The 10,676-nt window shown below is 39.4% G+C and overlaps 1 pseudogene; it reads right to left on the bottom strand.

The window, feature by feature from the left end:
- Positions 1-403: 403 nt before the first annotated feature.
- LOC122019498 lies at positions 404-10,200 on the bottom strand (annotated as a pseudogene).
- Between the last annotated feature and the right edge of the window lie 476 nt (positions 10,201-10,676).

The following is a 10,676-nucleotide window of genomic DNA, read 5'->3' as shown; positions in this document are numbered from 1 at the left end:
ATCATCTCTTCTTTAGCAAAGTCTGCAATCAATTTCGTCAGGAATTTTCTTCTCTACTTCGCCGTACGTCTCATACCCTATGCCATCTTACTCCATTGCCGTTGACTTTTTCTTTCAAGTGGCACCATGATATGGAGGTCAACGCGTTAGGTTTGGGAAGTCACAGAAAGACAGCACTCCACGAACAATGCAGTTGACCATTTTCACGATATGCTTTCGATCGTTGACTTCGACACTCTAATTGACTATGTCCATTTGACCAAGTTTTGACAAAATTCGGATACGAATTTGCATGCTGTTCAACTTAAAAATCAAGTTATTTTGTTTATTTGCTTCTCTACTATTGTTAAGAGGATGCATAACAAGGCGGGAACAAGGAACAGATCGTCTAGCAGTTGACATTTCAAGCTTCTCCATTTGTACTCTCATTTTCTGCAGCAACTGCTGCAGCTGATACTGCCTCATTCAAGCCCCTGCTCTCCAGTACTTTCCGAAAAGTTTCAACATCAGCTTCGCCTATTCTGTATGGCGTATAAGCTGCGCTAGGAAACGATCCACTTTCGACTTCTTCCTGTATTTCGATAGAGCTTTGTTTATGGCATCCCCCACTTGCTCATATTGTTTACAGAACTTCCGAGTGACCTATCAGAAGAGTTGATCATCCATGGATGTATGAAGGTTGGTGCAGAGTGATGAGGATGTTGCAACATGGCCAATAAACATTCTATGTGAAACTTGCAGAAATCACTGGGAAACATTCTTTTAGGTACGAAATTGAGAGCATCGGTTGCGAGTGAACAAGTAAACATAAAATTTTATCGCTTCATAACACATTTTGAAGGAAAGACAGTGCAGGTCTACTCTCTGTGGCTATATAATACTGTCAAGTTGAAGGAAGAAATTAAGGAGCAATAGCCAAATTGATCGATAAGAATTACACAAAACTGATCGTAACCAGTTGCCTCTTGGTTCAACGCAAAAATGATCCTTTAGACAGAGTGATCCATTTTAGAAGAAAAAGGTAGATGCTCCTTACTAGTGATTAAGAAAAAATTAAAAGAACCTGATTAGCTTGCGTGAGTAGTTAGATCCACTGATTATCTAACTCTACGAAAGGTGTTAAGCATGTAAACCTGAATGTAAACTCTATGATGTACATTGGAATTAGTTGGAACCAAATTCCTAATTGATAGATACATAAAAACGATGTTGCTTTAACACAACCATTCGTCATGCATGATTGTCTAGATCGTCAGGTGTCTTCCAACCCAATGAAGGTAATCAACCAGGCAAAGGTGGCATCGAGGGATGGCCGGATAGGTAATTCCTCCGAGTACAAGTGAATTTTTCTCATGCTAGATAGCCCATGAATATCCGGTGGTGAAGCTACAAGGTTGATAAGTGGGGGAGTCTACCCGTTGGATCTTGATCCACAATCTATCGGAGGAACAATACTTAATTATCTATCAAGATAACTTGAATTGATAATCTCAAATTATCGACTTGGTTGAATAGGTCGATATTGGAGCTAACCAAATCTATGTTGGAGAGGGAAGTTGTCAAGACGGCAAGTGCTCCGAGTGTTGAATCAAGGAAGCTAATGCCAAAAGCTCAAAACGGATGCCGAACAAACTTAGAACCTGAGTCCAAATTGTACAAGGGGCATCGCCTAAGGAACAAAGAAGTCAAGTATGAGACAGTCTCCTTAAAATAGATTCGTCCCCTCAGACAATGTTAAGAGGTTACATTTGAACATCTATTTTCATGATAAAATGACAAGACCATAATACAACTTAGCATAGGTTGACGTAGCAAACTAAGTGTATACCTGAACATTATTATAGATATCTACAAAATGAAATATTGCTCGGCAAAAAGATGAGATAGAACTGAGGGATTGAACGAGAAGAGCACGCTTGTTTTTCCTCCTTTGCTTCTCTACATGAAGAAGAGCTTCGAAGAAAGCTATTCAAGCTTCTGCTTTGCTCACTACTGCTTGCTTCTCCTGGTAAAGACTAAGTTGAGCAAGCTTGTGAGACATATACGATTGTGCATGCATAACATTTGTTCTTTGTACATGCATGCAATACTTTCATGCAACACAAGTGTCGTTCATGCATATCAACATAATGCATGTGGCAGGCCATGTGGCGTACACACGCCGAGCAGGTAAAAGAGACCCATAGTAATTTTGGTTGATTCATATGGACACATTATGTCCTGATCACGGTCCATTATATATAATAGTGTTCACGGATGAATCTTTAGATTTGTACCATCTGGGCTCTGAATTCACACCTTCTTATACACTATTAAATAGCTATAATATCACTTAATGTGGGGAAGATAATTATCCTACAAATACTTAAAAATATGGAAATGTCTTGCCAAAGTATTAGTTCTTGATCCGAAGAGGATTAAAATAGAGTCAAAGACTTGATTGCATATTTCTTGGATATGCACATAACAGTGCTTATAGATTCCTTCTGTTTGAATCTTAGATATTGGCGATACACAAGAACTCAATTACTGAATCGAGAAATACCTCGTTCTTCGAATATATGTTTCTGTATAAGACCCAAGAGGAAGTTAGTTCCTCAAAATACACATATGAAACACAAAGAAAAGAAGAAGCTGATGAACCTGTTGAAGTTGAGCTCAGACGAAGCAAAAGAGTACGGGTGGAAAAATCCTTCGGGATTTTATCACTTTCATGTTAGAAAGCGATCCCCAAAGTTATTCAGAAGCATTAAGTTGTTCTGAGGGACCTCAATGGAAAGAGGCAATTGCATTTGAAATTGACTATCTTACAAAACCACACTTGGGAACTTGTGGTTCTTCCTTCTGGAAATAAACAACTCGGTTGCAAGTGAACTTTCAAGAAGAAAATGAAATCAGATGGCATGATTGGCTAAATTGGTAATTAAAGGTTACCGACAATAAAAAAGCCTTGATTACTTTGATATGTATTCTTCGGTATCAAGAATAATCTCCATTAGAGTATTGTTGGCTATCACCGCTCTATGAAATTTGGAAATATATCAAATGGATGTAAAGATCGCTTTTCTAAATGAAAATTTAGAAGAGGATTTATATGGAGCAATTTGAAGAATTTTCTGCGCTTGGGTAGAAAAATAAGGTTTATAGATTAGTCAAGTCATTATACGACTTGAAACAAGCTCTAAAGTAAGGATATGAAAAGTTTGACACCGCTATAAAGGAAAGTGGATTTCATATAAATGAATATGATAAATGCATATACATGAAAACTACATAACATGAGTATGTGATGTTATATCTATATATATATGACATCCTTATCATGTGATGTGATGATAGGGATTCAAATTCTTAGAACAGTAGAAGTAATTGTTTTAAGTCAGTCTCATTATGTGGGCAGGATTCTTGAAAAATTCAACAAAAGTGATACTACGTTGGCATTGACTCCAATAGATATGAGCAACATCTATCGAAAAATCAAGCTACGAGTATCTCTCAGGGTGATTAGCAGACTGATGTCTTTAATGAGTTATACATGACTAGACTTAGCCTATGCAGTAAACAAGCTTAGTAGATACACAAGTAATCGCGGTGTTGAGCACTGAAAAGGGATAACAAAAGTACTGAGGTACTTGCGGCATACTCGTAATTATGAACTGCACTACACGAGATATCCTGCTGTGATCGAAGTGTACAACGACACAAATTGAATATCAGACATGAAAGATTCTAAGTTCACAATGAATATGTATTCACTTTGGAAAGTGTAGTCATTTCATGGAAATCTTTTAAGCAAACCAAAATAACTAGATCCATAATGGAATCTGAGTTTATAGCTCTTGACAAATGTGATGAAAAGATTGAATGATTACAACAATTCTTAGAAGATGTTCCTGGATGGTTGAAACATGTGTCTACAATTTGTATACATTGCGATAGTCAATATGCAATTGATCGAGTACATAACTATCTGTATAATGGTAAGTCTCAACATATATGTCATCAACACAATACCATTATGCAACTACTCTTAATGGGAGTTATTATGTATAGTCAAAGGATAACCTAGCGGATCTGCTAACCAAAGAGTTAAATAGACAGTTAGTTGCAAACTCATAGTGAGGAATGAGCTTGATGTAAGTGCTAATGCCACTTGTAGGTGCAAAGGGAATCGAACCTATGTTAACTAGAGATTCCAAGAACTAGATTCAAAGGGACAACCTAAATGCACTGAAAGACAATCACTTAGGGGAATGACCCGAAGACTCAGTGACTAGAAGAAGGGTAAGCATTCTTGCTTTTAATGATCGTAGTGGAGTAATGAAAAATACTCTCGAGAGATCACTTATGTAAAAAAGAAGTGGGACCGGTTTGAAAAGAATTAGAGACACAACTATTAGTGCTTTTCATAGAACCAAACATGTTCATAGCCAGGAACAAATACACTCATGAGACCTGAGTTATATCAGGGAGAGTCCTGGGTGAGATTTGTCTATGCTTACACAAACGATATAACAGTTCAAAGATATCGCGTCTACTGATTAGCTAGTGAGCAAACAAATTTTCATAAGGGAAAGTTCAAGAGGTAACACCTACCTATCTTATACACGACTCAACTGCCAAAGACTCACATACCTTATTTTTAAGGATTCTTATGACTACAGTCGGGACATAATGTGCCCATGTGAATCAGTCAAAATTGTCATGAGTCTCTTTTACCTGCTCATCATGGCTTGCCACGTGCATGACATGCATTATCTTGATATGCATGCACAAGCGTCTGTGTCTCACAAGCAACTTAGTCTTTATAAGGAGAAGCAAGTAGTGAGCAAAGAAGAAGCTTGAATCTTCGAAACTCTTCTTCGTGTAGAGAAGCAAAGGTGAAAAAGTAAGAGTACTCTTCTTTTTTGCAATCCTTCAGTTCTACTTCATCTTTATGCCAAGCAATTTTTCGTTAAGTAGATATTGATGATAATATTCAGGTATACGCTCAGTTTGCCACATCAATCTGTACTAGGTTGTGTCATGGTCTCATCGTTTTATCCTAGAAAATAGACGCCCAAGTGCGACTTCTTAACATCGCCGGGGAGACGAATTTGTTTTACAGAGACTACCTCATTACAGGACTCAGTGTTTTTGTTCCTCGGGCGACGCCTCTCACGCAACTCAAACTCAGGCTTTGAGTTTATTCGACGTCCATCTCGAGCCTTCGACATCAACTTCCTTGATTCAACACTCAGAGCACTCGCCGTCTTGATAACTTTCCTCTCCGACACAGAATTGGGTAGCTCTAAATGACATTGGCGATCAGCCTATTCAACCAAGCCAACAGTTTGAGATTATCAGCTGAAACCATCTTAACTGATAAGTAAGTATTGTCCCTCTAAAAGATTGTGGATAAAGATCCAATAATCTTAAAACAAAATCGTTCTGTTGAGAAGGTGGTAGAAGATGTTGAGATGTAACAGGCTCGACATGTGTCAACCTCCTCCGCTTTGATTAGAAATGTACCAATCACACATGGGGAAAAGCCAGAGAAGTTCACCGGTTTGAACTTCAAGCGATGGCAGCAAAAGATGTTCTTCTACCTGACCACACTGAATCTGGCATGGATCTTAACTAAGGAACCTCCCAAGTTTACTGAGGGTATAAATGATGTGAAAATTATCACTGCAATTGACAAATGAAACGAGTTTGAGTTCCTATGTCGAAACTACATCCTCAACAGTCTTGCTGACTCACTGTACGTTGTGTACTGTAAGACGAAAATGACAAAGGAGATGTAGAAGTCCCTAGATAAGAAATAGAAATCGAAAGATGCTGGGGCTAAAAAGTTCATTGTTGGGCGCTTCCTAGACTATAAGATTGTTGACTCTAAGTCAGTGATCAGTCAAGTCTAGGAGCTTCAGGTGATCTTGCAAGAGATTCATTCAGAAGACATGACGTTGAGTGAAATCTTTCAGGTGACAGCGATCATTGAGAAGTTGCTTTCTGGCTGGAAGGACTTCAAGAATTATCTGAAACAGAAACATAAGGAGATAAATATAGAATAACTCATTGTAAGAATTCGAATTGAGGAAGATAACAAGAGTTCAGAGAGAAACTATTCTCTCAGGCTTTTATAAAAGTAACATGGTCGAGCATGAAACTGAAGGACCCCAAACCTTCTAAGATGGCACCCAGAGTTGACAGTTTCAAGAAAAAATTCTTTGGAAAATGCTACAACTGTAATCAAGTTAGTCACAAAACTTCGGAGTGTAAGAAATCAAAAAAAAAGTAAGAGGCCAACCTGAATGAGGAACTAGACATGAACCTCTATGCCATGAACTCTGAAGTGAACCTGATAGGTTCCAACCCGCGACAATGGTGGATCGATATCAGTGTCACCAAACATGTCTGCTATAATAAGGAACTGCTCCACAACTTTGAAGGAGTCAAAGATGGGGATAAACTGTTCGTGGACAATTCAACAACCTTGGACATTATGGGGAAAGTAGTGTTGAAGATGACCTCTAGCAAGGAGCTAACTCTGAACACGGTGTTGTATGTTCTAGAGATTTGAAAGAATCTAGTCTCCAGATCACTTCTCTGCAAGCATGGATTCCATATTGTGTTTGAGTCAGATGGGGTTGTACTGTCCAAACATGGAATGTTTCTAAGAAGAGACTATGTAAATGATTGGGCTCTTTAAGCTGAATGTAATGACCATTCGACTTAAAATAAATAAAGCTGAAAGCTCTTCTATGTATATGTTTGAGTTTTTTAGTTTGTGGCATGGTAGACTAAGATATGTGAACTACGATGTATTATGTAGATTAAGTAACATGCAAAGTATACCTATATTCCACGTTGACCTGGAACATAAGTGTGAGACTTGTGTGGAAGTAAAAATGACAAGGTCATCATTTCAACATGTTGAAAGAAGTACTAAACCACTCAATTTAATTCACACCAACATGTGTGACCTTAAAGAAATATTGACACGTGGTGGGAATAAGTACTTCATCACTTTTGTAAATGATCACATAAAATACGGTTATGTGTATCTTCTCCAAAGTAAGAATGAAGCTATAAAGAAATTTATTCTCTATAAGAGTGAGGTTGAAAATCAACTTCATAGGCAAAATCAAGGTGGTTTGAAGTGATCGAGGCGGTAAATATGTATCACCGTTCGTTGAGTTGTGTGCTGAATATGGGATCAGACACGAAACAATAGCTCCCTATTCTCCTTAGTCGAATGGTGTTGTTGAGCGAAAGAATCGTACTTGGAAAGAGATGATAAATGCTTTTCTATTGAGTTCTGATTGCCAGAGCAAATGTGGGGGGAAGTTGTGCTCACGGCTAATCCAGACCCTAAATTCACACTCCTTTATGCACTATCGATTAGCCATAATGTCACTTAATCGATGTGAGACTAATAACCCACAAGTCGTGTTTCCATTCATATTTTTCCAACACTACCTTCCATGACAAATCATCTGGTAATTACAAAGGGGCATGCCAACAACAAATCAGAATCCTTAGTTTTGCACATAGGACAAGTGAGGTTGACATTAATCTTTCTTTAGTAGAGGAAGTCTTTATTTTGAAGTCAGTTTTTAGGAGGAAGGTAAAGAAGTCCAAAGATGTTCATGCATAAACTCATCGGTACCAATGAGGGGCAATAAGGTGTAGGGTCATCTTATGTTATGAAGGTATGAGGAAGATTTATGCTCAATTTACTCTAGAGGATGGATCATTGAAGAGGCAAATTGCACGAGAGTCAAAACACTTTTCTTTGTTTACTAGACGTAAAATAAGCAAAAAATTGAATTTACATTTTCAAAGGATTTATCTATCCACGGATTGATTTTTAGCCACATCTTATCCACCCAAAATTAGGTGGAAAAAATATTTTCTTCCACCTTATCTCAATGCCACTATCTCCAAGCATGCTTTTTGTCACTGCCGCAAGCCCAACGATGAGCTTGCGGTGACCACCTGGTCATGAATCCGCGGGAGCTACTTGGTCGCAAGCTCACAATCTCCTTGTGAATTCACTGACCGCCTAGCCTTGTGAGAACATCAAGGTTGGAGTTTGCATAAGACCCAGCGACCTTTGATGGTAGACAAATGTTGTAGTCTAATCCAGACCAAAGAAAGGCCCGCAATCTTGCGAGTGACTCATTGGGTGGTCATCTGGATACTCAAGTACCAGATAATCTACAATTTTTTGATTTGTAATTTGGATATTCAGGTACTAGACCATCTAAGTATTCTGATTACTAGTATTTCTCTCTTGGAAACTTCCGTCGGATAGAACAAACTTCAAAGAATTGTAAGCATTTCAATTGGGAAGGAGGAAACCAATTTTTCAACGCATGCTAGAGTTGTCCATAAATCCTAAACTAAGAACAGTTTTGTTCATTATCCTTGTGTTGCTTGCTTATAATGAAACATTTGAAACCCACTAAATGAACTATAGATAGGAAACTGTAATCTCTCTATCACTACAAAAAGAATTTTACTTTCATCTAGTCTTGGTTAGTAATGATAAAATAAGATAAGATTTATTTATATATAGATAATGATATAGTAAAGGATCAAATCCAATGACCTAGGAAGAAACAAATGTAGGATTTAATCTCTATTTGGTGGCTAACATTTGACTAACAATAACACATAATAATTATATCATTAAGGATCTAAACCCCAATTAAGTGATCTATTGCATTAAGCATGAAGGGGAGTTTATATTATTAGATATGGGTTCAATGTGTAGATCTATTAAACCGACTCATTAACATTAATGGACTGTTAATGAGGAATGAGTTTTTATATGGATGGTATGGATGGGCCAAGGTATATAAGAGAAGAAGTTCAATGATTTGGGCATCTTGAATATTGGATTCAATAGGCCTTCTTCATCTTCCTCCTCTCTTCCCTATTGAGAAGGACTACGAATTGCCGCTCACTTCTGTCATTTTGCGCTGGTAGGAACTTCGGTGACAAGTAAGAGATACAATGACATTAGCTATGGACTCAGATCAGCATTTGGTTTGTCGTTGCATCAATTTTAATTTTCAATATTGCCTTAAAGATAGATGATAGCCAGATCTTGTGATTGATGCATTATATGGATTGTTTTCGATGTATCGCTATTGCTTTCAACATATAGTCAATCTTGGTTAAAAAAGATAATGAATGATCTAGTAGGAGATCTAAGTTTAATTACATAGAAGGATTTATATAGTCTACCCCATAAAGTAGGATAAAGGTTTAATTATTGTTGTTGTATCATAGCCTTGCAAACAATAAACAGTGAAACCTCCATTTTGGGGCAAAAGATAATCTAACCTGGCCACTACAGAAAGGTCTAGCACCAATGCCAATGATGGGTATCTGCAGAGCGAAAGTTGCTGCAGCGCTACTGGTGCCGGAACGCGCTCTAAAACAACTGAGAAACAACTTGCATCTTACAAAGCAAGGGTAGTCTCCACGACTTGCACATTTGCTAGCAATTTTCACCAATAAAATCATATATTGTGTAGGTTCAAAAAGTCACCTTGATGGCGCTAGCCACTATCTTCTCTTGCAGCATGAACCCGTTGAGAATACTAATAGCCTGTGGAGTCAATCCAACATGCCCCATGACCGCAATCCCTGCCTCAACGATGGCCTTGGCGGCACCGATCCGGGACGGCCCGCCGCCTTCGAGTTTGATCGTATCCATTCCTCCTTTCAGCATCCTCACCGTTGAATCCACGGCCTGTCACCCCCCAAGACAAGAAACAGATCGAGAAGATGAAAGACGAGTTCTTTGAGGTCGAAAAGGACAGTCATTATACCTGGGAGGCAAAGGACTTGTAGGATCCGAATGGAAGATCGCCGACGAGGAGGGGGCGCGAGGCGCCTCTGGCGGCGGCGCGACAGTGGAGGAGCATGTCGTCGAGGGTGATGGGAAGCGTGCTATCGTGGTCGTGGACGACCATGGCGGCGGAGTCGCCCGCGAGGAGGGCGTCTATGCCTGCGGAGTCCACGTGGGCCGCGGACGGGTAGTCGTAGGCAATGACGATGGTGATGGGATGGCCGCAGCGGTGCTTCTGGCGGAGGTGCATGGGAGAGAGTGACGCGCTGTGCGGGCGATTGGAGCTTCGACCCGCTGTACACTGTGCTCTCCGGCATGTTGCTCATCAGCCGCCTCGCCAGCCGCTGAAACATCCTGCCTCCCCTCTCTTCGCTCCTCCTCTATCCTCCAATCTGAGGCGGTCGGAGCAGGGGAGCTACGTCGCTGTGAGGAGCAGATGGATGGGAACGAGATTGAGATAAAAAGATGGAAACTTGAAAGCGACATGACGGGATCGCATTTTAGTGGATCGATTCTGTGTGGAAGGATGTTCGAATTTGGTGCCCTATTTTGGATTCTTCCCGTTTATTAAAAATTCTAAGCCCCCAAAATCTAGTCGAATTTTCCTTTTTTAGTTGGGCATGCTATAGGTTGCATAAAAGGAGCTCAATCTAATCGTTGCCTGGATTGGTTGGTGGTCGGTTAACTTAATTACCTTTGTAAGAGGTGGTGAACGAATGCTTACAGTGCTCAATGGCTCTCTGGATACCGTCCTAAAGGCCCATTGGGCAACTTAATTTGCATGACCCATTAGTCAGTCTTCTTGAGCATATTGCGATTTTTTTATATA

This window comes from Zingiber officinale, chromosome 9A, assembly GCF_018446385.1.
Source record: "Zingiber officinale cultivar Zhangliang chromosome 9A, Zo_v1.1, whole genome shotgun sequence".
Lineage (NCBI taxonomy): Eukaryota > Viridiplantae > Streptophyta > Magnoliopsida > Zingiberales > Zingiberaceae > Zingiber > Zingiber officinale.
Note: the sequence above shows the minus strand (reverse complement) of the source record. Positions and strands in the feature narration are given on the sequence as shown.